The sequence below is a fragment of the Tiliqua scincoides genome, chromosome 1, assembly GCF_035046505.1.
Source record: "Tiliqua scincoides isolate rTilSci1 chromosome 1, rTilSci1.hap2, whole genome shotgun sequence".
Classification (NCBI taxonomy): Eukaryota; Metazoa; Chordata; class Lepidosauria; order Squamata; family Scincidae; genus Tiliqua; species Tiliqua scincoides.
This window is the reverse complement of record NC_089821.1, coordinates 114,159,520-114,186,553: the sequence shown is the minus strand read 5'-3', so window position 1 is coordinate 114,186,553 and position 27,034 is coordinate 114,159,520. Positions and strand designations below refer to the sequence as shown.

Sequence of the window (27,034 nt, the reverse complement as noted above, 5' to 3'; positions counted from 1 at the left end):
CTCCACAGTCAGGGAATCAGAGGGCAGGTCCTCTCCTGGATTGAGAACTGGTTGGAGGCCAGGAAGCAGAGAGTGGGTGTCAATGGGCAATTTTCACAATGGAGAGAGGTGAAAAGCGGTGTGCCCCAAGGATCTGTCCTGGGACCGGTGCTTTTCAACTTCTTCATAAATGACCTGGAGACAGGGGTGAGCAGCGAGGTGGCAAAGTTTGCAGACACCAAACTTTTCCAAGTGGTGAAGACCAGAAGTGATTGTGAGGGGCTCCAGAAGGATCTCTCCAAACTAGCAGAATGGGCAGCAAAATGGCAGATGCGCTTCAATGTCAGTAAGTGTAAAGTCATGCACATTGGGGCAAAAAATCAAAACTTCACATATAGGCTAATGGGTTCTGAGCTGCCTGTGACAGATCAGGAGAGAGATCTTGGGGTGGTGGTGGACAGGTCGATGAAAGCGCTGACCCAATGTGCGGCGGCAGTAAAGAAGACAAATTCTATGCTTGAGATCATTAGAAAAGGTACTGAGAACAAAACGGCTAATATTATAATGCTAAACGGCTAATATTATAAAGTTTGTGATTTGCGTTGTAGGTTGCTTGATGCTTTTTCAAAATCCATTCACCCCTCTTCCTGTGCAAATCAATTTTGCTCTCTGCTCCCCCCCCCACCTTTCACCCCCACCCACTTATTATATTCAATAATTGGTTCTCTGTATATTTATTTTCTGGCACTTGACATTGTGTCATATATACAGTGAGGCCCTCATGCTGGAAAGTTTGGAGACCCTTGTTCTAACTGATGTGGTTGCCACTGAACAATCTTGGAAATTTGGCAAGGTGCTAAGAAGAACAGGGAATAAACAAGCTAATAAACTGGAATAAGCTATCTAATGAATTATGACCCAAATCCTAACCAACTTTCCAGCATTGGCATAGCAGTGCCAATGGGGTATGTGCTGCCTCCTGCAGTTGGGTGGCATTCATGGAGGCCTCCTCAAAGTAAGGGAATGTTTATTCCTTTACCTTGGAGCTGCATTGCCCCTTATGTCGGTGCTGGAAAGTGGGTTAGGATTGCACTCTACATGGATTAAACTTAGTAGTGATGGAAAACATTCATCTCAATTCAAAAAGAAAAAACAATGTTTTATGGTAGAATAAAATGTAATGAAATAAAAATATGACTATAGTGTGGACAGTATCAAGCAAGCACTATATAGCATTCTAAAGTGGTTAAGATTCAGACGAGGAGGTAATTTTTTGATGTTCTGCCGTGGGATAGATTTGTCATTTTTAATAACATGGCATGGATTGCAGCCTTGTATCATGCAAAACACTTTGTGCGAGAACAGTGTGCAGCATTTTTAAAACTTTAAAAAAGATTTGACAAATGCAACAAAACTATCAGCATTGCAGAAAGATGAAACTAAAATGAAACTGTCATTCATCTGGAGAGTCCTTTCATATACTTATAATGGTTTTCAAAAACTTTTCTATTTGAAAACAGAATGTGTTTAGAATATGCTTCAGCTCTCCTTGCCTGACACAGAGCTACAAATGTAATTTGGCAGGTGGCAGTAATAAAATTCAAAGTATTTTTAAATGCGTGCCTAGGAGCACTCAAGGAAACTTCTCTTTGGCTGATGTAGCAATTTCTGTTGGGAATAAAGGGGGTCAACACTTGCAAATTTAACACCGTTTTATAACAGAAAATCCTTTTTCTGATTGCTCCCTGCTCCTCTGCTGCTAACAAAACAGGAGCAGAGGCAGTAAAAAGTTTCAAAGAAAAATATTTTACTTACAATTTGCAAACCTGTACATTCAATGGCATCACCAGGAGGTTGATGCCAACGTTTCACTCCTATGGGTGGCAACCTTCAGTCTCGAAAGACTATGGTATAAGCCTACAGCACCCAGTATTCCCAGGCGGTCTCCCATCTAAGTACTAACCAGGCCTGACCCTGCTTAGCTTCCGAGATCGGGCATGTGAGCAGGGCATTGTCCCGGGCAATGGGCGTGGTGATGCACCATTGCCCCGCTCCTGCTGGTTTTTTGGCTATAACGTTCGATAGAATAGAGATATTTCAAAGCTCTTTGTTTCATTGAATTCTGCATGAAATTACACATTGAATGACATGTAACACGATGGTATTATTCAAAAATACCAAGATTTTAAAAATGTTGGCTAGTAGTGGTGTTACCTGCCGGTGTGTGTTATCCAGTGTGGCATACACCCACTGCACCCCCCTAGCGATGCCACTTTGTACATCTGAGGATAGTATGTGTCTTGGATTTTGGAACAGGGAATCCTAAAGCTATCCCCTTTGCATGCATGCATGACAGCTCATGGCCTGGTGACCTCCATGTGACTGACAGAACTCAGGGAGGGAGCTGTTGGACATTGCAAGATGGGGACGCACCTCTACAAGTTGTAGAGGGCAAAAGTAAAGGTCTGAGACAGGTTGCCTCTGATAGGTTGCAGTTCACAGGAATCACTGCAGACTTTCCTATGAAGCATTCGCTGGAAAGTGCGGGTACCATCATGGAAAGAGCTGTTTGCTATGTTCATCAAATATGATTGTGACCCATCTACAAGATCAAGTGGAGAAGGCAAGTCTGGCTCTCATGTAGGATCTGGCCCAGCAACAATGTTTCACTGCCATCGAAAAATAGCTCGTTTATAAGCAGAGGCCTCTCACTCTATATTTGTTGTAAGTATAATATATTCTCCTTTTCAATCTCCTTTACACATAGCTGCTCATTTACATTGTCAGGGCTGCTTCTTACATTAGCTTTTGGACTGAGCTATGGATATTCAAGTACAAAATGTACACAGCTCGCATTAGAGCTTTTCACACAGTTCATTGTAGGTACTCGTACGGGTGTCTGAATGCGTATGCACATTTCCATGTGAACCACTGTACAGGCATTCATTTTTCAAGTCAGCATGAGGACTAGAGCCCTCAGAACTGTAGAGTACAGATCATACGTAGTGCTGCATGTGTGCCGATCATAACATTTGATTACGTTTACATGTATACAAATCCGCAATCATTGTACACATATGTACACTGCATATGGTACATGTGTTGAGTAAGGATGCTGACTTAAGCTGTGCATGGCCCAATCATGTTTAAGCCACTGATTTTCTTAGCCAGTGGAAGCATTCACCAAGAGTGGATTGAAGTTCAACTATACAGTATCTTGCCAGGGAAAGTACCAGTTTAAAAGCATAAGAGCCATTTACAACTGCTGTGAGCCATTTGTATTTTAAACATGGGTGTATCTACCCAATGTATCTTAAACATGTATTTTAAACATGGGTATTGTTTAAAACAATGTTGTTTAAAACATTGTATTTTAAACATGGTTGTATCTACCCACCACCTTGTAGAATGCTTCATTTTTCTCCTTTCATCCCTCCTCCTTTAATTAACTTTCTTTACATAATACATTCATACATACATACAAACATATCCACCTAACGCATAGTATGGTTTCAAAGAAATAAAGCAAGCAAAATCTAGCAGAGAAGTGTGGCATATTCATTCCTAATCTTTAGCTAAAAAAAAAATCCAGAACTAAAGACATTGTTTGGCAGATCCCAGAGATATCATTAGGGAATTAGAAGTCTGTGGCAAAGGATATTCATTTCCCACATTCAAAAGGGTGTTACTACTGGCAAGGTTCATGCACAACTAAGTAAATGGCAAAAATAGCTTCACAAAAGCTTTTCTCACAAACTTTCTATGGTAGGAAGGAAGATAGGGCTTATGCAAGTGCACCCAAAAGCTGAACTTTAAAATCCCATAGCAGTGGAAAGCTCTAACCCTTTTCCCGCAAAGATTTTTCTTTTTCCTGAGAAAAAAAATAAAATAAAAATCAGATACATCAGCAAACCATTGACTGTGTTTTTTTTTTCTATAACCAAGTAAGTTGATTATGCTAGTGGGTGAAATACTGAATCTTTCTTACAGAAATACATCTTGCAATTGCCTCCAAGAAATAATTACATGCTCATAAATTATGCCAATGAAGTAACACAAGCAAACAGCAAATGATAATTCTGTATCTAAAATGCTATGCTTCTCTTTCATGCCAAATACTGCCTACTTACACAGACTCATAATAGTGTTATTCTCACATTGGTAGTGAACCAGTTATGGGAGTGATCCATAGCAGAACATATGCTTTGTATATAGAACGTTCAAAGGACCATGAGAAATAAAGGACCTGGGAAATACCTTCTTTCCTAAAACCTTGAAAAGGCATTATCACTCAGAGCAGGCAGCACTAGGCTAGATCGGTGTGTCCAAAGTTTTTAGTAAGAGGGCCACATCTCTCTGACACTGTGCCAGGGGTCAGGGAAAAAAAGAATTTACATTTCAAATTTGAATAAATTTACATAAACAAATATATTAGAGGTGGAACCTATATGAATGAATGAAGGTCTTGCAATAGCTCAAGGCCTATAAAAGGCCTTGCACAAAGCAAGGCCGGCCTTTCCTTTGCTGCTGCTACTGCATCACAGACATGAAACAGCAAGCAGTGGAGGAAGCCCTCATCTCACAACTCACGCGAGAGGTCAAACAGTTGCCCTCACGCTGAGAGCAGTTGCATCGGGCCAGTGCGGGCTCCAGCATTGAAAGGCCTCGAGAGTCACAAGTGGCCCCAGGGCTGGGGTTTGGGCACCCCTGGGCTAGATGAATCAGTGATTTGACTGTGTACACCTTCATATATCATTACAATCTACTTCCTAGCAAAAAAAAAAATGAACACAAATGAATAACCATCTCACCACCCCAACCCCCAGTTACTGGGACTGGAGGATTGTCTTGGTCCTCATGACCTGTAGAAGCCCATTTATAGAGTACATACATCAGCTGGGCTTTGGTTAAGTTCAGCTTGTACAACTTGTGACTTGCCAAGTCAAACAGTCTACCATATGGTGATCCATAAGAAGCTGCCTGCAATTTGCTGCCTGGCTGCAAGGAACTACAACACACACACACACAGTGGGGTTGTCCAGCACCCCACACACATTGTTGGTAGACTGAATTCATCCTGGTTACACTCGTTACCTATTAACTACAAGGTAGGTGAGTGAAATGAAAATCTGATCAAGTCCACTTCGGCTTCAGAGAACATACAGTTAAATTTTGCTAATAACCATTTCCTTTCATAGTGAACTCAGGGTCCAATTCTTTCCAGTTTTCCAGTGCTGGTGCAGTTGTGTCAATGGGGCGTGCACTGCATCCTGTGGAGGGGAGGCAGTCACAGAGACCTCCTTAAGGCATGGTAACATTTGTTCCCTTACCTTGGGACTGCATTGCAGCTTCACTGGTGCTGGAATATGGATAGGACTGGGCCCTCAGTGGTCAAATGCCTAGCAGTTTGGAAGCAAACTGGGGCCCACCCAAAAATAAGGTAGTGATTTATATATATTTGGAGAACTCCATAGGTATGCAGAATTATAGATCATCATAAATTTAAAGAAAAAAATATTTTTAAAAAACCAAATTTCCTGTAAGATTTCAGAATCTGCACAAGCATCCTAGGCACTTGAAGAATGCCCAAGGCTTTTGAGCCAGCACAAGCTGGAGTTTTTATTCTTTTATTGTTGAAAGGGGGGGGGGACGAAGGCAAAGGGAGAGGAATCAGCTTGCTCAAAGAGCTTACAGAAAGGAGAAGAGCTGGGGAGATGCCTACCATAAGGTGGAAAAGTTCCCCTCTCCACACTATATATATATATAGCAATAAAATACTCCATTCATAATGTGACTTTCTAGCACTATGGGCACAGTCCTAACTTGCACTGGAATAGTCAGGCTGACTGGCCTGTGCTGTATCCAGTGCAAAATAGGTGTAGGCTGGAGCACAACTCGGGGTAAGGGGATTTTTTGTCCCTTCTCACATGTTGCGCGCCAGCCATCCCATGGACTACTCAGATTTCTGCCAGCAATTTTTCTGGCACAAATTCATGCGGCTCATGTAAAACTGATTGGGCTAGGGTCAGAGGTTGGGATGCAGCCTAAGGTGCCGCAGCTGATCCCAACCCCCTACCGGATCCAGTTGCCTCTCAGTCTGCCCTCCGGCAAAATTGTCCCCTCCCTGCTTCTGTTCCGCTCTCCTGCCACCATCTCCACTCCTTTGCACCAGCCTTCCTGGGCTGGCGCAAACTCCATCACTGGATTTGGCACTGGGAAGCTCGCATGTGTCCTTGTGCTGGCCTACCCAACTCCCAAAGTGGTGCAAACGTGCTTTATGGCACATTCACAACACCCGGAAGGCAGAGCAAGTCAACTTGAGCCAGTTTAAGTGCTGGTTTGGATTGCACTGCCCATCACATAGCAGCAGACTGCCTCAAGGGAGTGGGGGGGGGGCATGAGTTTTTCCCTTCCTGAACTTCCCTGCACTTGAGACCTGAAAGTAGGCTGGCTGGACCCCTAAGTATTCCTTAGGGGCTTGGAACATACTGCAATATCTTTTTGAAGGTCCCACATAAGAAAACAACAGAGAATCCACATTTTATGAAGATAAACTGTGGAGATTCCTTTGGAGGATACGAAATTGGCACGCTACTTACAAGGACTTCACCATTCATTTCATGGACAGTTGCAGACTCACAAAGACATACATGCCTAGAGTGCGCCTTCCCACTGAAGTGAATGAGTAAGGCTTCTGATGCAAGACTGTGTGTACATCAGAGTGTGCAAAAAGCTTTGGATCAGTGACTGCTGCTCCTTGCTGTACTCTTTGCCAGGCACTTTCCAGCATGCAACAGGGGATGGGCCACCCAATTGGCTGCCAAGTGTGGGGGAGGTGCTTACACCACTGGTATTCCGCTCAGCAACCTTCACATGCCAGTCTTGTTCCAGCATGAAGACTGTGGATCAGGGAATAAGCTCTGCTTACATGTTCAAAGAAATGATAATCATTTGGGAAACTTTGCAAAGTAAGGGGTTTGTGCTGGTAGTTCTGTTAGTTTTCTATATGACACTTGTTTCTTTAGGCTCATGAAGCATCCTCTCAGCAGGAGGACTATAAGCAAAAAGATCATTATTTGAACAGCTGAAGATCAGTGCAGAGAGTTTATGATGGGAATATGGTGACCTCCAGCACTTTTATATAAGCAGCTGTCCTCAGATGCTGCAACATTCAAGGGACACATAGAATTTATCTGTTCATTCACAATGAAGTAAAGCCCTAATACTTGGCCAATACACCAGAAGTTCATCTCTTTATGTTTTTAGTCTTTTTTGTAACAGTAATATTTCCAATAGTTTAATATAGATACTATGAAATATTCTTAGTTATGTCTACAGTGTCCATTGCTACAACAATGCTCCTGCTGCCCCACTGAAAAACGTTTATTCCTCTAAAAGTTTTCGAAGATAAGAACTTTAAGTTACAGTACACTGTACACACAGTTTGATCTGATTTGGAAAAGTCAGAGGTTAATGGACCTACAGTTTACAAATCCATATCCACACACTTCAGAAATTACCAGTCCTTGAAAGTGAATGGCAAATTTCTTTTTTAAGCCATTTCTGCCCAGTGTTGCATATACACAACAGGGATCAAAGGTGTACACCTGTGGGCTGGACAGAAATGGGTTAAACATAATTCTTACATACTACGCAAACACAAGAACACAACAAATAATGCCACAATGAGACTCAAATTGATTCCAGAAGAAACATACAGAGAATAGCTTGGATCCAATTATTGACCTCCTGTGGCCCAAGCCTTCCTCTGAAAGGAGAACTTCTTGGAAGGAGGTTCCTCCACAGGACGAAGCATCAATCAGAATTTTTAGTGCACTGTCCAAGTTGTGATGGATGCAAGTGATTTTCTTCACATAGTGCCTAGTAAATTTGTCATGGCAAGATACTCTCATCCCCTCCTCGGGGGTGGGGGGGGGAGTTAAACTGGTTGTGAACAACCTGGTCCTCTGGAATATGCCACATGATTCTTTCCAAAAGCAGCCCATGGGGGCAAACACTCCCCAAAAGACCAAAAAAGGTACAGCAGGGAGAAGGTAAAAATAAAAAGACCAAGCAAGACGGATGAGTACAGGCTGCAGAGCTTAGGAGATGTTTTGTCTAGAGCTACAAAACAGCCACGACTGACCTTAATCCAAGGCAGTAGATTTCTGTATGAATAAGGCAAAGCTATAGAGTACACACCAGTGTGGGAAAAGAAAGGAGTGTGGGAAAATCTAAAGACTGCATGGAGGTTATGCAACTTTGTATGACCTCTATTCAGCATTCCCAGAGACAAGTTCAAAGTATACTGCAAGTCACAAAATGGGGGCATCTTTCAAAATCACCAGTTTTTTTTTTAATTTGTGAACACAACTATTTTAAAAACACTATTAAGGGGAATGATAGGGGCAAATGTTATACCCTTGACAGAAGTGAACTTTTTATTGCTGACACTACACCCAGGGGATTACACAGTTCCCTCACCATGAACAGTTTCTCCACAATTATGCCATAACCATGAGATACAAGAGACAGAATCAAGGTTTGGGGCTCAGTTATATAGCAGCTACCCTCTTATTCCATTCTCCCATTCTTACTTCTATCCTTTCTGGTATGCCTCTCCTGTTTAGAACAGCCTCCTTTTTATGGCAAAGCTGCCTAACTCCTCATTCTTTATATGCTCCTTGGAACCCTAATTCCTACTTCAAATAGTTCTGGGCCCCTTGTTCTGCACTGCCTGTTACTGGAAGAAAACTGGACCGTCCTCCCCTTCTATACACACCTACAACAATGTATGATGTGGAAAGGTATTGCAAAACACATACAAGTTTAGGTATTTAGCACCAGCATTGTGCATTATTTTAAGTATGTGGTAGGGGAGGAAGGTTGCACGTGTCTACCCTTCCACCATATAAAATTACTGACCAGCCAGCTAAGCATCTGACAGTCCAAACATAAGGATTTCTACTCAGAAATAAGTGCCATTGAGCTAATGGAATCTACTCCTAGGTAATCATGCATAGGATTGATCAGGGTAGAGAGGGAAGTAGTTCCAGGGATGAAAATCCTAAACTGAACATTTGATTTAAGGCCACTTAGTGTGGGGAGAGAGGGAGAGAGAGAGAGCGGGAGAGAGAGCGCTTCAAGGAGTCCCATCTGAAGATTTATGTGAATTGGATAGCTGCCATCAACATATAACATTTGAACTAGTCCTAACTGCTGAGTTGGAGAGAAAGTCTGCTCCTGGGTAGGAAGCAGACAGATCAGAGCATAAAACATTATGAAGGCCTAACACACACAAGAGTGAGAGAGCCTCCCTGGAAGGTCCTCTCTGTGAGAGTTAAGGGCTGAAGAAATGGCACTTCAAAGAGACATGAATAAATGCTTTTAAGAACCAGAGAGAAAGAAAGGTTTAAATCTCCCTACAGACATTCTTCACATAATCCCTCACATTTCTTCATACCCATACTGAGGTTTAGTTTGATGATAATAATCGTCACCATCCATTTAAATACAGAAACTCCCCTAAGAAAAAGTTGGGTCCTGGGGTTTGTTTGCAAGTTGTTTTGTTCCCAAGTACAACATCACTTTGAATTAGTAGCAAATGTTGTAAGATTTTTTTAAATGTATTTATAGTACACTGCTCTGTACTGTGTGGTCATATCTTAAAAAGTAGGCTAACCGGGCTTGCTAGAATAAGATGGGGAATGTTCTGGAATGCTGGAAGTGGGTGCTAATTTTGTCTCTGGATGTATGGCCAGACATTGCTATAGGTGGGAAAGACAGGTCATATCTCCTACACAGTTCCTACACACATATCTCCTACACAGACAAGGGGAATTGTCCTCCCCCACAGGTAAACATATGTCCCTACTCACTTTTATTCTACCTGTTCATGCTGAATTGACATAACCTATGACTAATGTTTAATAATAAAACTATGCCTCTGTCATCATCGCCCTGAGGTCCCTAATTTCTTGACCACAGTGGCCTTCCACAGGGGCTGAAAAAAGTCTCTCTTCCATTTGGCCTTTGGGTTTGGTTGTTTTGTTGTCATTCTTTTGACCCTTGTTGGTCTTACTGAATTCTTTGTACTGCTGAACTGCATTTATCTTTCAAGGCATGCTACCTTGAGCATTGTAAAGGTGGCTAACAAGTGGCTATGGTAACAAATGGAATAATGATCCTTTACTGCAGTGATTTTCAACCTTTTTCAATTCAGGGCACGCTGATAAGATGCAAAAATTGTCAAGGCACACCATCAGCTTTTTACTATTTGACAAGGTACACCAAACTGCTGGTGGGGGGCTAACATCACCCAATGGACCTAATAATAAATGAGCTCCCCCAAATTCCCACCTGCACACCTGCAGACCCTTCACAGCACACCAGTGTTCCACAGCACACTGGTTGAAAATCGCTGCTTTACTGGTTAGTGTTTTATCGCTACTGGAATGACAATTCCAAAGTTCTTATTAATCAAACTGTGAAATGTAATAAGTACTATTTACATGGTGATTTGCTGTGCCTCTCCCCCTCACAGAAAAATGCCAACTATCTGTCGAGGAAGAAAGCCTATGAGACAAGAATCACTGATGCCTCCTAAACTTGCTTTTGACTATGTGAGTTGTGTTTTTAACTGAATGTGAGTTGTCTCAGAAACCTCTTAGGAGGTGAAAAGGCATAAGAACACAAGAGCAGCCCTGCTGGATCAGGCCAAAGGTCGATCTAGTTCAGCTTCCTGTATCACACAGTGGTCCACCAGATGCCTCAGGGAGCACACAAGACAATAAGATACCTGCTTCCTGGTGCCACTCCCTTGCAACTGGCATTTTGAAGAAGCCTACTTCTAAAACCAGGAGGTTGCACATACCCATCATGGCTTGTAACCTGTGATGGACTTATCCTCCAGAAATTTGTCCAATGCCCCTTTTAAAAGGTATCTAGGAGAGGTGTCATCACCACATCCTGTGGCAAGGAGTTCCACAGACTAATTACAGATTGAGTAAAGAACTGTTTTCTTTTGTCTAACTCTCCTGATACTCAATTTTAGTGGATGTCCCCTGGTTCTGGTGATGTGTGAGAGGAAAAAGAACATCTCTCTATCAATTCTATCTATCCCCAGCATAATTTTGTATGTCTTAAACATACAAAGCAACATATAAATGCCCAGATAGGTAAATTAACAAACTAAAAGCCTGTCCACTTCTCTGGGTGTGACCATAACCAGACAATCTCCTTAAATTTACAATCAGATGTTTTCATCAAAGTTGATAATAACCCTCAGAGCAGGCTGAAAGCTTTCTGATAAATTAAGGCAATTCAAATTGACTAGCCATAACTTGCAACTCCATAAGCAACTGCTAATTTGGAAGCAAGACTCCAATTAAAATAAATGGCACTGGTTTTGTATGGTCAAGTGAGCAATCCTCCACTGAAGCAGAGTGCCTTTGGAAACCTGTATGACCGTCCAGCTGACAGAATGCAAAGGCCTTCCTGAAATAAACCTAAGACGGGGTTGCAGATGTCAGGGGGGTGTTGGCACAGTAAGTTTGGTTCTGGCTGTGTTCGTTGCTCGGAAACTGAAGCTTAACAGAAGCATTCTGGGCTGGCGTGCACAGAGCTTGTTAGATTTGAGGAGGAAAGAACGGAGCAGCTGTTGTGATGCTGGGTTATTGCATCAGATTAGCAGATCCACTCCTGCCTTTGTTTCCTTCTCATTCACCCCTACTGTTCCTTACCAACCTGTAGATTTCTAGATAAACTCCCCCCCCCGCCCCCAAAAACACACCTTCTTCTCCAAAGGAAACGGATTCAGCAAGGACTGCCTTGGGGAAAGAGTATGAAGATGAAGCCATTTGGTTACTACAAAAAGAAAAAAAGACTCTAGACTTCCCCCCCCCGAGTTAAATATTACTATAGTAGTAGTCATATAGCACGTTCAATCAAGTGTTCAAAGTGTGTCACAAACAATACCTCAGTCCTTACAATCAGGACTGGCTTTAAGCCAACTGGACCAAATGCCTCCAAGGGAAAGGAATCTACTCTTTGTCAAGTATACACAACACCACAATGCAATGAACACCAAACACTATATTGCAGGTTTTATAGAAAACAGAAAGCATTTTGATTTTCTTCTGAATTCTTAAAAAGTCAGTAGTGTTTATTTACTTTGCTTATATTTTGAAAAAATTTCTACTGCACTTGAATTACTTGAATTACATGTTAATTACAGAACAAAAACTTCTAAAAAATATTTCCAGTTGGACCCTTCAGCTCCTAAGTCCAGCCTTGCATACAATATCCCTGTAAAGTAGGTCAATATGAGACTGAAAGCAAAATCTTCAAAGTCTACATCTGCTAGCTTCTCAAGCAGAAAGTCAAAATAAAGGCACCTTTTATTCAACCCTGCCATGAACTCAAGTTCTTTTGTTTTCACTTATATAAAGAATGGAGGGATATACATGATTGGAAATAAAATGTAAACGGAAAACAAAACAGCATGAAGAGACATACACTGGAAACATGCAATGAAACAAGTAGATTCAAATTTGGCACCACAGTGCCTGCTTCAGTGCTGACCCCATCACATTAAATACATCTCAAGTTTATTAGTGATTATTTATATATTCTCTTCCTATAGGTCAGAGGTAGAATACCTGATACGTATGCAGAAGGTCTCAAGTTCAATTCTTGGCTTCTCCAGGTAGGGCAGAGAGAAATTCCACTCTGAAACTCTGGAGAGCCACTCTCACAATATGGGCCTAGATGGACCACTGACTTGATTCAGTAGAAGGCAGCTTCCTGCGTCCCTACAAATGATTAAATATGAACAACAGCTGGTAAAAGTCTACTGCAAGGAATCTAGTTCAGCTGGGACCATGCTCAGTAACATGCTTAGCCTAATGCAGAAGGGAAAGAAAAGCAACTGGTACTCCAGTAGTACATTTACTTCTACATACAACACAGATCTCTGACTCCCTCTTGTGACTGATTAACCACAAGTGAAGATGTTTATGCTTCCCTACCCCCCCAATTCATAAATACTAACTGCCAAGCATCTGTCTCATGGAGAAACCCGTACATACACATTCTGAATCAACAGCAGCACAAATTCCAGAGTTGTTATTATTAACAGTATTTATATACCACTTTTCAACGGAAAGTTCACAAAGCCGTTTACAGAGAAAATCAAACAAACAACTAATGACTCCCTGTCCCAAAAGGGCTCACAATCTAAAAGGATGCAAAAGAACACCAGCTGACAGCAACTAGAAAAGACAGTGCTGGGGTGAGGAGGGCCAGTCACTCTCTCCCTGATAAATAAAAGAAGAGCACCCACTTAAAAAGTGTTTCTTACCCAGTTAGCAGGGGTTTAAAAAAAAGCAACTATTTGTAAAGGCAATGCAGAGAATATGACAGAAAATATACCATCAATACCAACCTTGAAAATACTGAAATCTGGGTTCAGTATTAGTTGCATTGGGTCTGTGCCCTGATTAATTCTGCCCAATGTTGCATAAATGCAACACAGACCAAATGTGTACACCTGTGCAAAAATGGGTTAAACAAGAGAAAGAGGTTTACCCACAAGAGTTTCCCTTCTGAATCTGGATCTGAGCTACCAAATGTGGTTGCAAACACACAGTTTTCATTGTGGCAGATGAGGGGGTCTCTCACAGCGCTACTTACTTGTTTCAAGGACTCCTTTCTCCAGCCTGTGTCATTTGCTTTTGTGCATGAATATTTTTACATTAGGACCATTACTTTTATGTGCCTTTAAGGCTGCAATTCTGTGCACACATTCATACGGTATACTTCTGAGTACACATGCATTGGACTGTGCTGTACATCTGTGGGAATGTACTTTTTTAATAAACATCTTTTTCCTCCTCAACACGTGTGCAGCCAAACCTCACTTCATTTTGATGCTTGGTTGATACTCCTGGAAGCAACGCAGGGCTTTGTCCTGCAAGGGTGCTATGCCATGCTGAAATCTTAGGAGAGCTCATGCCAGTTAAGGGCAATTGGGGGAAGGAAGGCCGTGGCACTGCAGGATATCTACGTGCCTCTTTTCCTCCAAGGTCTTGCAAATGTGGGTACCCTGGCTCAATAGTATAATGGTGCTGCATAATAAGTTTCAAGTTGCTCAGAGGCCAGGCTGCCACACCTTTTCAGATTCCTTTGCCAAGAAGCCTCTCCGGTCAACAACTGGAGCCTGGGTGCAGCATACACCTGACTCTGTCTTTTCTCTCTCAGGAGTTTTGAGGCTTCTTTCTCCATGGAAGCCTCCTCCATATTTGGGTCATCTCTTTTCCCACTAGAGGTGACCATGCTGATAGTTTTTCTTCATCTTGCCATTTGATAACGTGCCCATCCTGCTATGCATTTTGTCTCTTCCACAAAGAGACCCCCACTTCCATTAAGGTGGCACTTTCTTCCCTGCTGAAAGTCTTCACACTTTTGCTTGGCAATGCTGTCCTATGGCCAGGAAGCCTCGTGCTCTGGTAGCTGCCCTCATACTTAGAAGAGCTACCTTTCTGGCTCAAAGGAGCACTTTTTTGCTGTATGTTTCTCTCCTGGAATCTGGAATTGTGTGGCCCTGTCCTTACTGCTTAGACAGACTTCGTATTCAAAGCCTGCCCAACAGAATAGGGATGGTAATCTCCCCCCACTTTTGATACTCATACGTTCTCCACACACACCCCTCCCGCAACAGCTTCCATTCTCATGTGCTTATTTCAAAGCTTCCTGCTAAATCACCTTCTTCCTCAGCTGACAGGGGAGGAAACCCAGTTCAGCGCAGACTCATTCAGACACCCTCCTGTCTCTTTCCAGTTAATTTCCATTAGCCCAAATAACAAGAATTTTATTTGCAACCATTTTAAGCACTGTAACTGATCTCCTAAGCAAAAGCAAACGTGCCTTTTATTTGTTAGCCATAGTATATTTCTTTGGTAAACTACCTTCTTTTGAGCAGCTCAGTCTTATTACTAGTAGCCTAATTTTGCAGCACTTTGAGGTTGTTTGTATTGCTCACCCACATAAATTATCCCAAAACTGTCAGACCCTGCTGGATTTGACTTCTCACTCTAGAACAGTGATTTTCAACCTTTTTTCATCTCATGGCACACTGACAAAGTACTAAAATGGTCAAGGCACACCACCAGGTTTATGACAATTGACAAGCCACACCATGCTGCCAGTGGGGGTTCACATCTCCCATTGGCCCTATTAATAAATGACCTTCCCCCAAATTCCTGTGGCACACCTGTGGACCACTCATGGCACACCAGTGTGCCACTGCACAGTGGTTGAAAATGGCTGCTCTAGAAATATTGCTAATTCCCCCATTTGTTTCAATGTAAGTTTTTATATGTGCGTATGTAACACATGTAGGAATACATAGGTGTGTGTGTGTGTGTGTGTGTGTGTGTGTGTGTGTATGAGCAGTGTTGGCAACACATACAAATAGGTCAAATGTCATTTTAGCGGGCACTAAATAATTTAACTCTAGGTCACCCTCAGGCACACAGTATCGATAGACCAATCCAATGGGACCATATAAATAACAATCAACTATTGATTTTGCTTTCCAGAAACAAAGACACAATTTTCTTTTCTGCTGATGCACAGGGAACCAAAGTGGACGATGCTGCTCCTATTGATGGTATTATCTCATCTAGTGAGGGCTCTCGGATCAATGCCCTTGCAACTGGAGTCATATTTATTATTTATGAAGTAACAAATTTATCCCTAGATGGAGTATGCTGAAACACTGGCTCTTTCATAAATGCCAAGCTTACAAATTATATCTTTCCTGTACACTATAAAGCACATACACACACAGATGGGCTTCAAAGCTGTCATGCCTGAAGCTTTTTTAAAATGCCTGGGGGCAGGGATTGATGGGGGCTGTTGGTTATGTTTTGTGTCATGTGTAGCTCTAATACTTTGCAATGTTTCTGAATGTCGTATGATAAGTGGTGGATTTCACCCACCCTGCTCCCTGAGCAAAGGTCCGCAAACCTGCCCCCCCCACTTGCAAAGCTGCTCCCCTACCTCCAAAGTGCGACACAGCTTTGCAGGACCATAGGACCGACTGGAGTAGTGTTTGAATGCTTTCCCGCAGTCTTAAATTGCACTTCAGGAAAACTGGAAGTGCATTTTCTCATGACAACAGGAGCCTCATTGAGGCTTTCCTCATGGTTCTAAAGTAGCGTGAGATCAGTGCCCAGGGCATTTGCCCCATTCGCCCAGTGCTGGGTCCACTTGATAATAGTAATAAATAGTTTATAGCCAAAAAAAAAAAAAGTGTTGCTAGAGCAGTGTTTCTCAAACTGTGGGTGGGACCCACTAGGTAAGTCGCAAGCCAATTTCAGCTTGGTCCCCATTCATTTCAATGTTATTTTTTGTATATTAGACTTAATGCTAACATAGAACGTGACTGCATTTAGGAAAATGTTACAGATCTGTATTTTTAACAGGCTAACAATTATAGCCAATGGGGCTTACTCCCAGGTAAGTGTGAATAGGATTGCAGCCTTTGGAATGTTGGGGGAATTTTTTAAAATCAGATCAGCAACTGCTTGGGACAGTTATTTTATTAACTTTATTTTTTATTTGTTTTATTAACTTATACCCCGCCTTTTTGCCCAGCGGGCACACAAGGCGGCTTACAAACACCTTCAAAATACATTAAAAAACAATTTACAATAATTAAAAAAAACTAAAAACAAACAAACCTTGTGGATTTTCATATAAAAAGCAAAAAGCAAGAACGCCAGCCAGCCTGTCAACAATTAAAAGCTTTTCGAAATAACAAGGTCTTCAGTCCACGCCGAAACATTAGCAATGAGGGGACAGTTCTCAGTTCTAAGGGGAGGGTATTCCACAGTTCAGGGGCCACCACCGAGAAGGCCCTCTTCCTGGCTGCCGCCCCTCTCACATCTCTTAGTGGCAGCACAGTCAAAAGGGCCCCCCCAGATGATCTAAGAGCATGGGCAGGATTGGAGGGAAGGAGGCGGTCCCTCAAATACCCCGGACACGAGCCGTAAAGGGCTTTAAAAGTCAGAACTAGCACCTTGAATTGAGCCCGGAACAGAACCGGCAACCAGTAGCCGCCGGAGTTAAGAGGGTTCTTTACTTAATTGATTTTGTTTTGTTGTATGGGGCTTGCATCTCACCTAGTGGGTCCCACCCACAGTTGGAGAAACACTGCTCTAGCAACATTTTTTTTTTTTTGTATGTAAACTTTTCCTGCTGGATGATGTCACTTCTGGCCATGATGTCAATTCCACATTAATGACCTCATTTTCCTAACAGATTGTCATCTAAAAAGTGGGTCATGTCGTGAAAAAGTTTGGGAACCACTGTGCTAGAGGGAAAAGCAACACTTGTTTGGTCTTTGGAGAAAAAAATTAACCCTTTTTCCCCACAAAAGTACTAACAAAAGGTTACAAAAGGTTACCTCATAGCACACATTAATGCTTCTCAAATAACACCACCACAGGTGTACCAGGCAGCATTGTTTTCATGTATACCTATCCTGATCTTCTCATTCCTCTGTTCCTGAAGCACCTGGACAGAGGACAAGGTGACCTTTTGTTGCCACAGCCACCCAGTGGGCAGCAAAGCAGCCACTGACCTTGGCATGGTTGTGCCAATGAGAGACCTTGGCATTGGTATAGTAGGCAAAAGCTGGCATTGTACAGGAGAAAAACACTGTCCAGGGCGCTAGAAATCTGAAAATGCCTCCATATTGCCCAGTGGCATTATAGTTGCATTTAGGGCTCAATCCTATCCAACTCTCCAGGGCTGAGGCAGCCATACCAAGGGGGCATGCGCTGCATCCTGCGTTGGGGGGGGGGTTAGTCACAGAGGCCTCTTCAAGGTAAGGGAACATTTGTTCACTTAGCTCAGAGCTATACTGTGGCTGCATGGGCACTGCAAAATTGGATAGGATTGGGCACCTAATATTCTAAATTCTGCAGTTTGCACATCACTAGTGTTCTTGCTGTCTGCCTGCTTCCTCTGCTGTCCATTTCCTGTTAGCATTCTCACTGTTGCTTCCTCTAGCATTCTCCAGCAGCTATCTACTTCCTTTTCCAAAAAGTTTCCTTTTGCAAATGAAGAAAAGTGAAACATTCGTGTTTTTTGGGCGGGAGGGGATTTTAGTAGGGTTTGCTACTCTCCACCAGTGTTGGGAAAACCCAAAAGGGCTTGACTTGAGTTGCTGAGGCACCACCACCCCCCACAACTCAGCTCAAAAAAGAGTCCCAATGGGGGCACTTTCCGAGTCTCTGAGTCACCTTTTAGTGACTCTAAGGGCGCAATCCTAACCCCTTCTGTCAGTGCTTTCCAGCACTGGCACAGTGGTGCCAATGGAACATGTGCTGCATCCTGCAGTTGGGTGTCACTCACGGAGGCCTCCTCGAAGTAAGGAAATGTTTGTTCCCTTACCTTGGAACTGCATTGCCCTTATGTCAGTGCTGGAAAGCACTGACATAAGGGGTTAGGATTGTGTCCTAAGGGAGTCAAATCAAGTTGCCCTTCCCTTAAAAAACCCACCATGGAAAAAACAGGGCTGCTGCTGGGGAGCGTGTGTCTCGGAGTTCCCTTCACTCACTCCCCTGATGTCCCTGCCCATCTGGCGAGAGAGCCAGGACAGAAGCAGCGAGAAGGAGGGTCACAAGCAGCAGCTAGGAGGTTTACCAGGACGACCCGATCCTTGCAGTTCTACTCAGAAGTAGACCCTCTGTAGTCGCTCATTCAATGAGGCTTCCCCCTCCCCTGCTCATCCTCCAGTCCTCCCTCAGCCAATAGAAATATGAGAATGCCCATCCTTTGTCCATTGATCATCCATTCCTTCCTTCCTATCAGAGACAGGGAAAATACAGCCCAGTTCCACCTCTCCTCTCCTGCTCACATTAACCCTTTCCTTCCTCCTGGCCTGAACTCCCTGCTGCTTGCCATTGGGATGCTTGCCCCACAAGGTTTTCCACACGGTGAAAACAGTAAGCAGGTACCCCCAGACACAGGCAGACTTGAGTCAGCATGCGTTGTGACGAGTGTCTAATCAAGAAGGCCCTGACTTGAGAGTCTTTTTCAGAGTCTTCCACACGCGAGACTCATGAGTTGCTGAGTGACCCACAATTAGGCATTTTTGTGACTCGAGTTTGAGTCACTGACTCGGGTTCCCAACACTGCTATCCACCATTTCAGGTAACTGCGGCAGCAGCAGGAATGTATCCCCTTGGATATGTGAGGGATGTATCCACAAACACATTTATGTAACCACATTTTAGGATACTTATGAAGAAATCTAAAATTTTAGGCCCAGGGTCAACTTCAAAAAGATGATAAAGCATTGTTTCCAACTTTAAATATACAGTATATATTTTCAGAAGAGGGGATTTTCTTCAGGATTTGCAAAATGGATAGAAAGGGTTTTCTCCCCTTCCCCCAGTCCATGGACATGATTCAGACAGGTACCTCTGACAGCCCTTGTAGACGATATAGATCTGCTCCAAGAGGGATCTACGAAGGAAGTTGTCACTGGCACAAAGACTGAACAGGAAAACATAATCAGAAGATATCCAAATGATCAACCAGTTGTTTAAAAACACACACAAATCAAAACAAGCACAAAAAACCTTTATCAAAATCACACATATAGTGAGACAACCTTAGATATAATTAAATAAATAGGCTTAAGGATGTTTGAGAGCCCAATCCTATCCAATTTTCTAGTACTGGTGCAGTTCTACCAGTGGGGTTTGCGCTGCATCCTGTGCTAGAGGGGCAGTCACTGCAGCCATCTCAAGATATGGGAACATGTGTTCCCTTACCACAGGGCTGCTTTTTGGTTACGCTGGAGCTGGAAAGTTAGATAGGATTGGGCCCTGCGTCAGTCTTTGCTACACTGCAACTCCCGTGTGTCTTACTGGAAAGGTGAAGGAACAAAATGGAAAGAAATGAAAAGGAGGGTAAATACGAAAGGACATGCTAGAATTCTGGGTCAAGTTTTTCACAAAGATCCCTACTTAAAAACTAGAGTGGACCTTCACTAGACCTTAGTCATTGATAAATGCAACATTAATTAGACATAAATTAGGCATGGCGTGTTGCCTCTGGAATACCCTCTCACTGTTGATATGATTCTGCACTGCTCTCTTGCAGAACGAGCCTGAAAACATTGCCATTTTCTCAGACCTTTAATAGAAGCTGAAACTGCTGCTGATGACTTTATATTATCATAGGTGATTTGGCTAATTGTTGATACTTCCGTGGCTTTACAGTGATTATTAGCCACCTAGTGATCTGGTACTATTAAGTAGAACGTAGTATTTTTAAATAAGCAATATAGTAAGTCATAAGCCAACAAAAAAATAAAATACACAACTGTTCCTTTGCGGAACTGTTTTCTTCATGTACCAGCCTCAAAAATATGGCTGCTGAAGCCTTAGCTTACCACTCATGCAAGACAGTATTATAATTAGTCGAATACCTCTCTACAAAGCTCCTTTAGGTTTTAACAACCTGACACTCTTCCTGTATTTGTGTTGTACAGAACATAAGCCGGCACATAGTTTCCTGTGTGATGGTGACAACATGAATCTGGCTTTGTTGCCGTGAAGGAGAAGACGGTGCCCTTTGACCCCGGCAAAGCTACACAGTCTTATCAGATCCTCTCCAGATATTGCTTGAAGGAAACTAACTGGGAGGGCTGCTCCTACCTAGGAAACATATTATGATTATTATTTTAAGTCACCAGTAATCTGTTTTATAATGTCATTAGATAAGCAGTTCTGTACGCTTGAGCCTAGCCTTTATCTAGACAATGCATTCTGTAGCATGGAAAGTGAAGAAAAACACCAAGTCAAACACTCCGCCCAGCACACTGCACACATTTTTGTGTCTTCTTCTAGTTTTATGACACGCAGACTTCATGGTGTCAGAATGAACAGTTGTGAGCTAATAGTCCTCCCCTTTTCCAAAATGTGTTAAAGCATTTCAAAAGGTTAAACATTTTGCACGTCCTAGGAACATAAGAAAAGCCTTGCTAAAACAGGCCAAAGGCCCATCCAGTCAAGTTTCCTGTATCTCACAGCGGCCCACCAGATGCCACAGGGGCACATAAGGCAACAAGTCACATGCATCCTGTTGCCACCCCCTTGCAACTGGCATTCTAAGGCAGCCTACTTCTGAAACCCAGAGGTTGCATAGACCCATGATGGCTTGTAACCTGCGATGGACTTTTCCTCCATAAATCTGTCCAATCTCCTTTTAAAGGCATCTAGGCCTGATGCCATCACCACATCCTGTGACAAGGAGTTCCACAGAGTAATTACACAATTTTCATTAACATACCGGTACCTTTCTTCTAGGAAGGTTCACATGCACAGAATAAAGGTGTTAACCTCAGCTGAAAACAAAGAAAGCATAGATAGGCAAGCAGATATTTAAACATTTGGTTCTTATTCAAGATCAGACCAGTATGGAACATGTTAAGAGAAAGACGAAATTTAAATATACAGCAGGATAATCTGTGTCTTTTAGGAATATCTAAGGGCTTTTTACATTCTGGCAAAGAATCAATTACTTTGTACATTTACATTTTGTACATTTAGTACTACATACTGTCTTAATTAAATGTAGCCAAAAATGAACAAAACCCTTTTACTAAAACACCTCGGCAAAGAAAGTTTTATTTTTCTCTCATGAAAATGCTTTGAATGAAAATAAAACATTAGAACAAGAGAATTATTTTTGTTTTGTTGACTGCATGTTTTAAAACATAATATATCTAGCCACTTTTGCCATTTCCTCTTTGAATAGCCTCATAAAACTGAAATTACTGGGAGTATAACTAGTAACTTCAGTGAAAGTTGGAAAGGAAAACATTTAAATTGGATGCAGTTAGAGATATATTAAATACATAGGACAATCTTTTTTTCAACATTCTGTTCTGGTTGCTGTAACCTTTGTTTGAAGACATGTCAATAGAAAAACATCCCCCTATTTCAAATGGCAGTGCTTTAAGGATGCAATCTTGAGGTGCCCTTGGATTAGCACAAGCCTCTTGTGTGCTAGCACAAACACAAGCCTCTTGTCACATAAATTGATAGCCAATCCAACTTGTTTGTTTTTTGTAATTTTGAATCGGTTAGGCTGGCGTACAGAGGTGTGCCAGCCCACGGAGACTGAATTCAGCCTCCACGCCAATAGAGGGACCGAGCCTTGCATCAGCTGAGCTCGGTCGACACAAGGCTGTGGGGTGGGCAGGGAGGAGGCAGGAGGGAGGCATTTGGGGTGAGGGGAGGGTGGGTGGTGGGCGGTCCTGGGGGCAGACGGGGAGCGGGAGGCAGGGCTGGGACCCAGCAGTTATGCCGAATCCCAACCCCATTCCCCAAGCAGTGCAGAGCAACTTCAAGTCACTGTTCTCTTTGGACTTGCACCACCTCAGGAGGTGGTGCAAGTCCAAGGAGACCCATAGGGGCTGCAGTGGCTTACCCAGGGGTAAGGGGAAGAGTTTCTCCTTACCTTTGGCTGAGCCACTGTGGTGCCCTATCTCGCGCTGGATACAAAGGAACAGAAAAGTTATTATCTCCAGGAGCTCACAGTCTAAAACAGGTTACATATAATCAGATAAATAAAAGTTCACTACCATAGGTGGTCACATAAATTGATAGCCAATCCAACTTCTTTGTTTGTTTTTTGCAGTTTTCCCTGTATTTCAGTCTTATCGAACCGCCTCAGGTTTAAAATGTTCTTATTCCAAGAGTCTGTTCAATGCTTCTCAAACTGTGGGTCAGGGCCCACAATGTGAGTTGTAAGCCAATTTCAGGTGGGTCCCCATTCATTTCAATACTTTATTTTTAATATTAGACTTGGAGCTACCATGGTATGTGACTATATTTGGAGAAATATTACAGATCTATACTTTTAACAGGCTACTAAATATGTGCTTTTAACAATTATAGTCAATGGGGCTTACTCCTGGGTGAATGTGGATAGGATTGCAGCCTAGAATTGTTAAAAATTTTCCTGACTGATGATGTCACTTCCGGCCATGACATCACTTCCAGGGTAATGACATCACCCCCGGTGGGTCCTAACATATTGTCATTCTAAAAAGTGGGTCGTGCTAAAATGTTTGAGAATCACTGGTCTATATGATTATAATAATTTGATCCAAAGATCAATCAAGTCACGGTGTACCATTTGTTGTAAATTCTTCATTCCTGCTAGGAAAAAAAAATGAACACTATTATAACCAACATTCTTGCTTGGTTGTTTATTCCCAGAAATCTTAGCATGCATTTTCTGTTGACATGTTCAAACAAAGGAAACTAATTTTAATACTGTGATTTCCTTTCTCTACATTCTGTCAAAGTCTTCACAGCCATCTATATCTGCTCTGATACTAGATGTGAAAATAGCTAATTACAATAACTTGTCGGTATTTTCCTTTAGAAAAGTTGAAATCAAATGTCCCATTACATACAGAAAGCCCACACTTTGGGCGCACCCAATAAAAGGACACACACTGACTGTAATGCAAAAAGGGGGGAGTTCCTAAAAGGCCATGTATATATGTATGTCTATCCAGAGATGAACACCAAGTGAACTCAACAAATAAAATACCATAATTCATATTCAACATGATTTGCCAACAGTCAAAGGTGATTATATTAAGGAAATGAGAAACATGCTGACCATAGAGAAAAGTCAGATCCTGGAGAGTGCATTCAGAACTTGGATCTCTTTTTTAAAAAGCTGGTAATGCTTTTGAGTTCTGCCAAAAACAGAAAAATATTTTTATTGTTTCAGTGCCCAATAGTAAATTTACCAGTTTAGATTTAGTTTAGAAGAACAGTTTCAATCCTCTTGTTGCATATTGTATTAAAATGCTCAGATTAATGAACTTTGAACTAGCAAACGTTAAAAGTGACGTAATTCTAGTTAAGTGAAACTCTGAATTCTGTTCAGAAAAAATATTTTAGTCCTCTATCCCCACCTCATACACACTCAATAGACCTCTCACGGACCTCAATTTGCACCAGCAGAAGGTACTTCTGTGCTTATGATGGGGAGTGATTTTTGCAGATACTCTCATTTTTCAGCAGTCAATTCTATACGCCAGTGGTTCTCAAACTTTTTAGCACTGGGACCCACTTTTTAAAATGACAATCTGTTGGGACCCAGTGGAAGTGATGTCACATCTGGCCAGGAAATCACTTACAGGTTAATGACATCATCAATTTAGGCTTCAGACCTAAGCTGTGATCACTCCCATTACACAGCGTGCTTGTCCTGTTATTTTGCATAGCTCAGAATTCAAACATTCCAGCTTGAAAGTCAAAGCAGAACAGCCTGCAAATTTGGATCCTTCTCCAACTACGCAATTCCCCCCCCCCCCCGTTTCAGCGACCCATCTACTCAACTATTCAGGACAAAGTACCGTGTCTTTTCCCCACTGGGACCCCACCTTGCCCAGCAGCTCTCTACCATGTATTTTCAGTTCTGTATTTTCAATGGCGTCTGAGCTAGGTGTCACATGATCCACCTGAAATTGGCTCACGGCCCACCTAGTGGATCCTGACCCACAGTTGGAGAACCCTCTGAAGCAATTTGGCATATGGCAGTGTTTCTCAAACCTACAAGAGTGGAATTTCTAGGGCTATATTAGATTGCTACAGGGAGGAAAGTGGTAGGGAAGCTTCTGAGCAGGAACTTCCTTTTGTACATGCTACAGTAGGAATGTAACCCATTACATACACTCACAGAAGCAGCCATGTCTTCCTGACTCTGATATTTTTATTTGCTCTGCTCCCAGATTTGGTCTAGGGAGATGCAAATGCTTCCAGGGATGGCTTGCTCTGCCCCACCATTGAGACCAAGATACTGACAATTTCAGTATTCATTAAACATAAAGCAATTCAAATCAGTTTAAAAAAGCGAAGTCTCTACATGTGGTAGTACCCTCTCATTGAGACTATCTGAAAGCTGCCTTTCAGACCTAAATGCTGGAAAAATGACAGATGCATATGTAAAAATATACATAGAAATAGTAAATGTTTCTTCCTGATGGGTGCTGAACTTTGACCCAACATGCATTGCTTTAATTTTACTTATATTGAACCTCACTGTCCACTTCGTTTCTTGTTCACCCAGTTTGGAGAATCTTTGGCAGTTCCTTGCAGCTTGCTTGGATTCTCACCACCTTGAATAATTTTGGCATCATCCATAAATTTGGCTATCAAACTGTTCACCCCCTAGCTGGAGATCATTGTTAAACAGCACAAGCCCACAAACAGATCCTCTGATGACTTAGGGTCCAATCCTATCCAATTTTCCAGCACAGGTACAGCCACAGTGCAGCCCTGAGGTAAGGGGACAAGTGTTCCCATACCCTGAGGAGGCCCCTGTGACTGCCTCCCCAACACAGAAAGCAGTGCACACCCCATTGGCACAGCAGCACCGGCACTGGAAAATTGGATAGGATTGGACCCTTAGTTTACTCAGGAACCTTTGGTGAAGGACTGAGGGCCCAATCCTATCCAACTTTCCAGCACCGGTGCATCCTCAATGCAGTCCCGAGGTAAGGGAACAAATGTATCCATACCTTGAGGAAGCCTCTGTGACTGCCTCACCAGCACAGGATGCAGTGCATACCCCATTGGCACAGCAGCACCAGCCCTGCAAAATTGGATAGGATTGGGCCCTAAGTCAAAAGCTAGATTTAAAATAAATGGACTTTGCGTTAAAAAAATACAAGGTCATTTCCCTTTTCTGTTTCCCCTTTCCCATTTCCCTATTTTAATTTCCCTTTTCTATTTTTTCTTAGAAAAGGCAGTTCATAATGCAGACATGTAAAGGGCTGAGAGCTAACCGAATCTGAGATCTTATAGATGATAATTTAAAAAGTTAACTTGCTGCTCAATACCCATAGACCTCAATGGTATTTAAGCAACTTACAGCGCAACTCTACGCATGTCTATTCAGAAATAAGTCCCATTAGAGTCAATGGAGCTTACTCCCAGGAAAGTGTCAATAGAATTGGGCTGTTATATTCACACTTAAAGGTGTTCTTAAATGTTTTTAGTTATTGTTTTTTCCACAAGGAGGAAAAGTGCAGAATGGGATGTTATGTATCATTATTCACATTTTTATAATTTATAAATTATAATCGCTTTAGAAGTGTTCTAGGTAGCCGACATAGGCACCACAGTATCAGCAGATGCAGACAGTTTTTACCCATGCACTCTCCCCAGTCCAGCCCACGAGCCTTCAGTGATCAATATGTACAGGTGCTTTCTTTTTTTGGAGATTTTTTTTAACAAAACTGACAAATGCAGAAAGCAGTGTTGTGTGTTTTTGCTTGGTTATCACTGAGGGAAAAAAATCACACCTCATGCTACAAATGTATAGGCTACATTTGAAGCAGTACCTAACGAAAATGACTAAGGGGAAATGGGCAATAATCTTGGAAATTTTTATACTAGAAATCTGAAACAAACAAAAATCTTTATTTACAAATCTACCAAAAGGTCAGTAGTGTGCTACAGAGATAGTTCTTTGCACTTTTGTGACTAAATATGACATACAAAAATATGTATAGGATATGCTGTTTATGTACAGGATATGTTTTAAAATAAAAGTTTCTTTCATTGCTGGATGGGCTTGCTCACTTATAAAAATGTACTGGAGAAAAATTCTGATTACCACCTGTGTAGGGACAAAATATTATTTACGGTTCTGGCCAACAGTAGTAGTTTTCCATTTTTTTAAGACAGGACACTGCTGGCTTTAAAGACCATGTTAGCTAAGAACTGAGTATCATACAACCAGGGAGTGCTTGAGGAAGTTATTAGTCACAGCAGGAATGTCTATGCCGACAACTTTAGTATGTCTTTGAGAAGCAATAGATCGTGACTTACAGATTTCAGAGACAAATGGCTACCAATGACGCAATATAGATAATAATACATAGTTGCAAGACCATATTTTTGCAATATGAAGCCCATTGTGGGTTTTGGTTTGGTTTCTT

General features: G+C 42.2%; 1 long non-coding RNA gene across 1 annotated transcript in view; it reads right to left on the bottom strand.

Annotated features, from left to right (window-relative positions):
- LOC136636606 (uncharacterized) overlaps positions 1 to 12,780 on the bottom strand; it is a 93,499-nt gene extending 80,719 nt beyond the window's left edge. Inside the window, exon 1 of the long non-coding RNA XR_010793531.1 lies at positions 12,639 to 12,780. This is a non-coding gene — a long non-coding RNA (uncharacterized lncRNA). The remainder of the gene's footprint in view (positions 1 to 12,638) is intronic.
- Between the last annotated feature and the right edge of the window lie 14,254 nt (positions 12,781 to 27,034).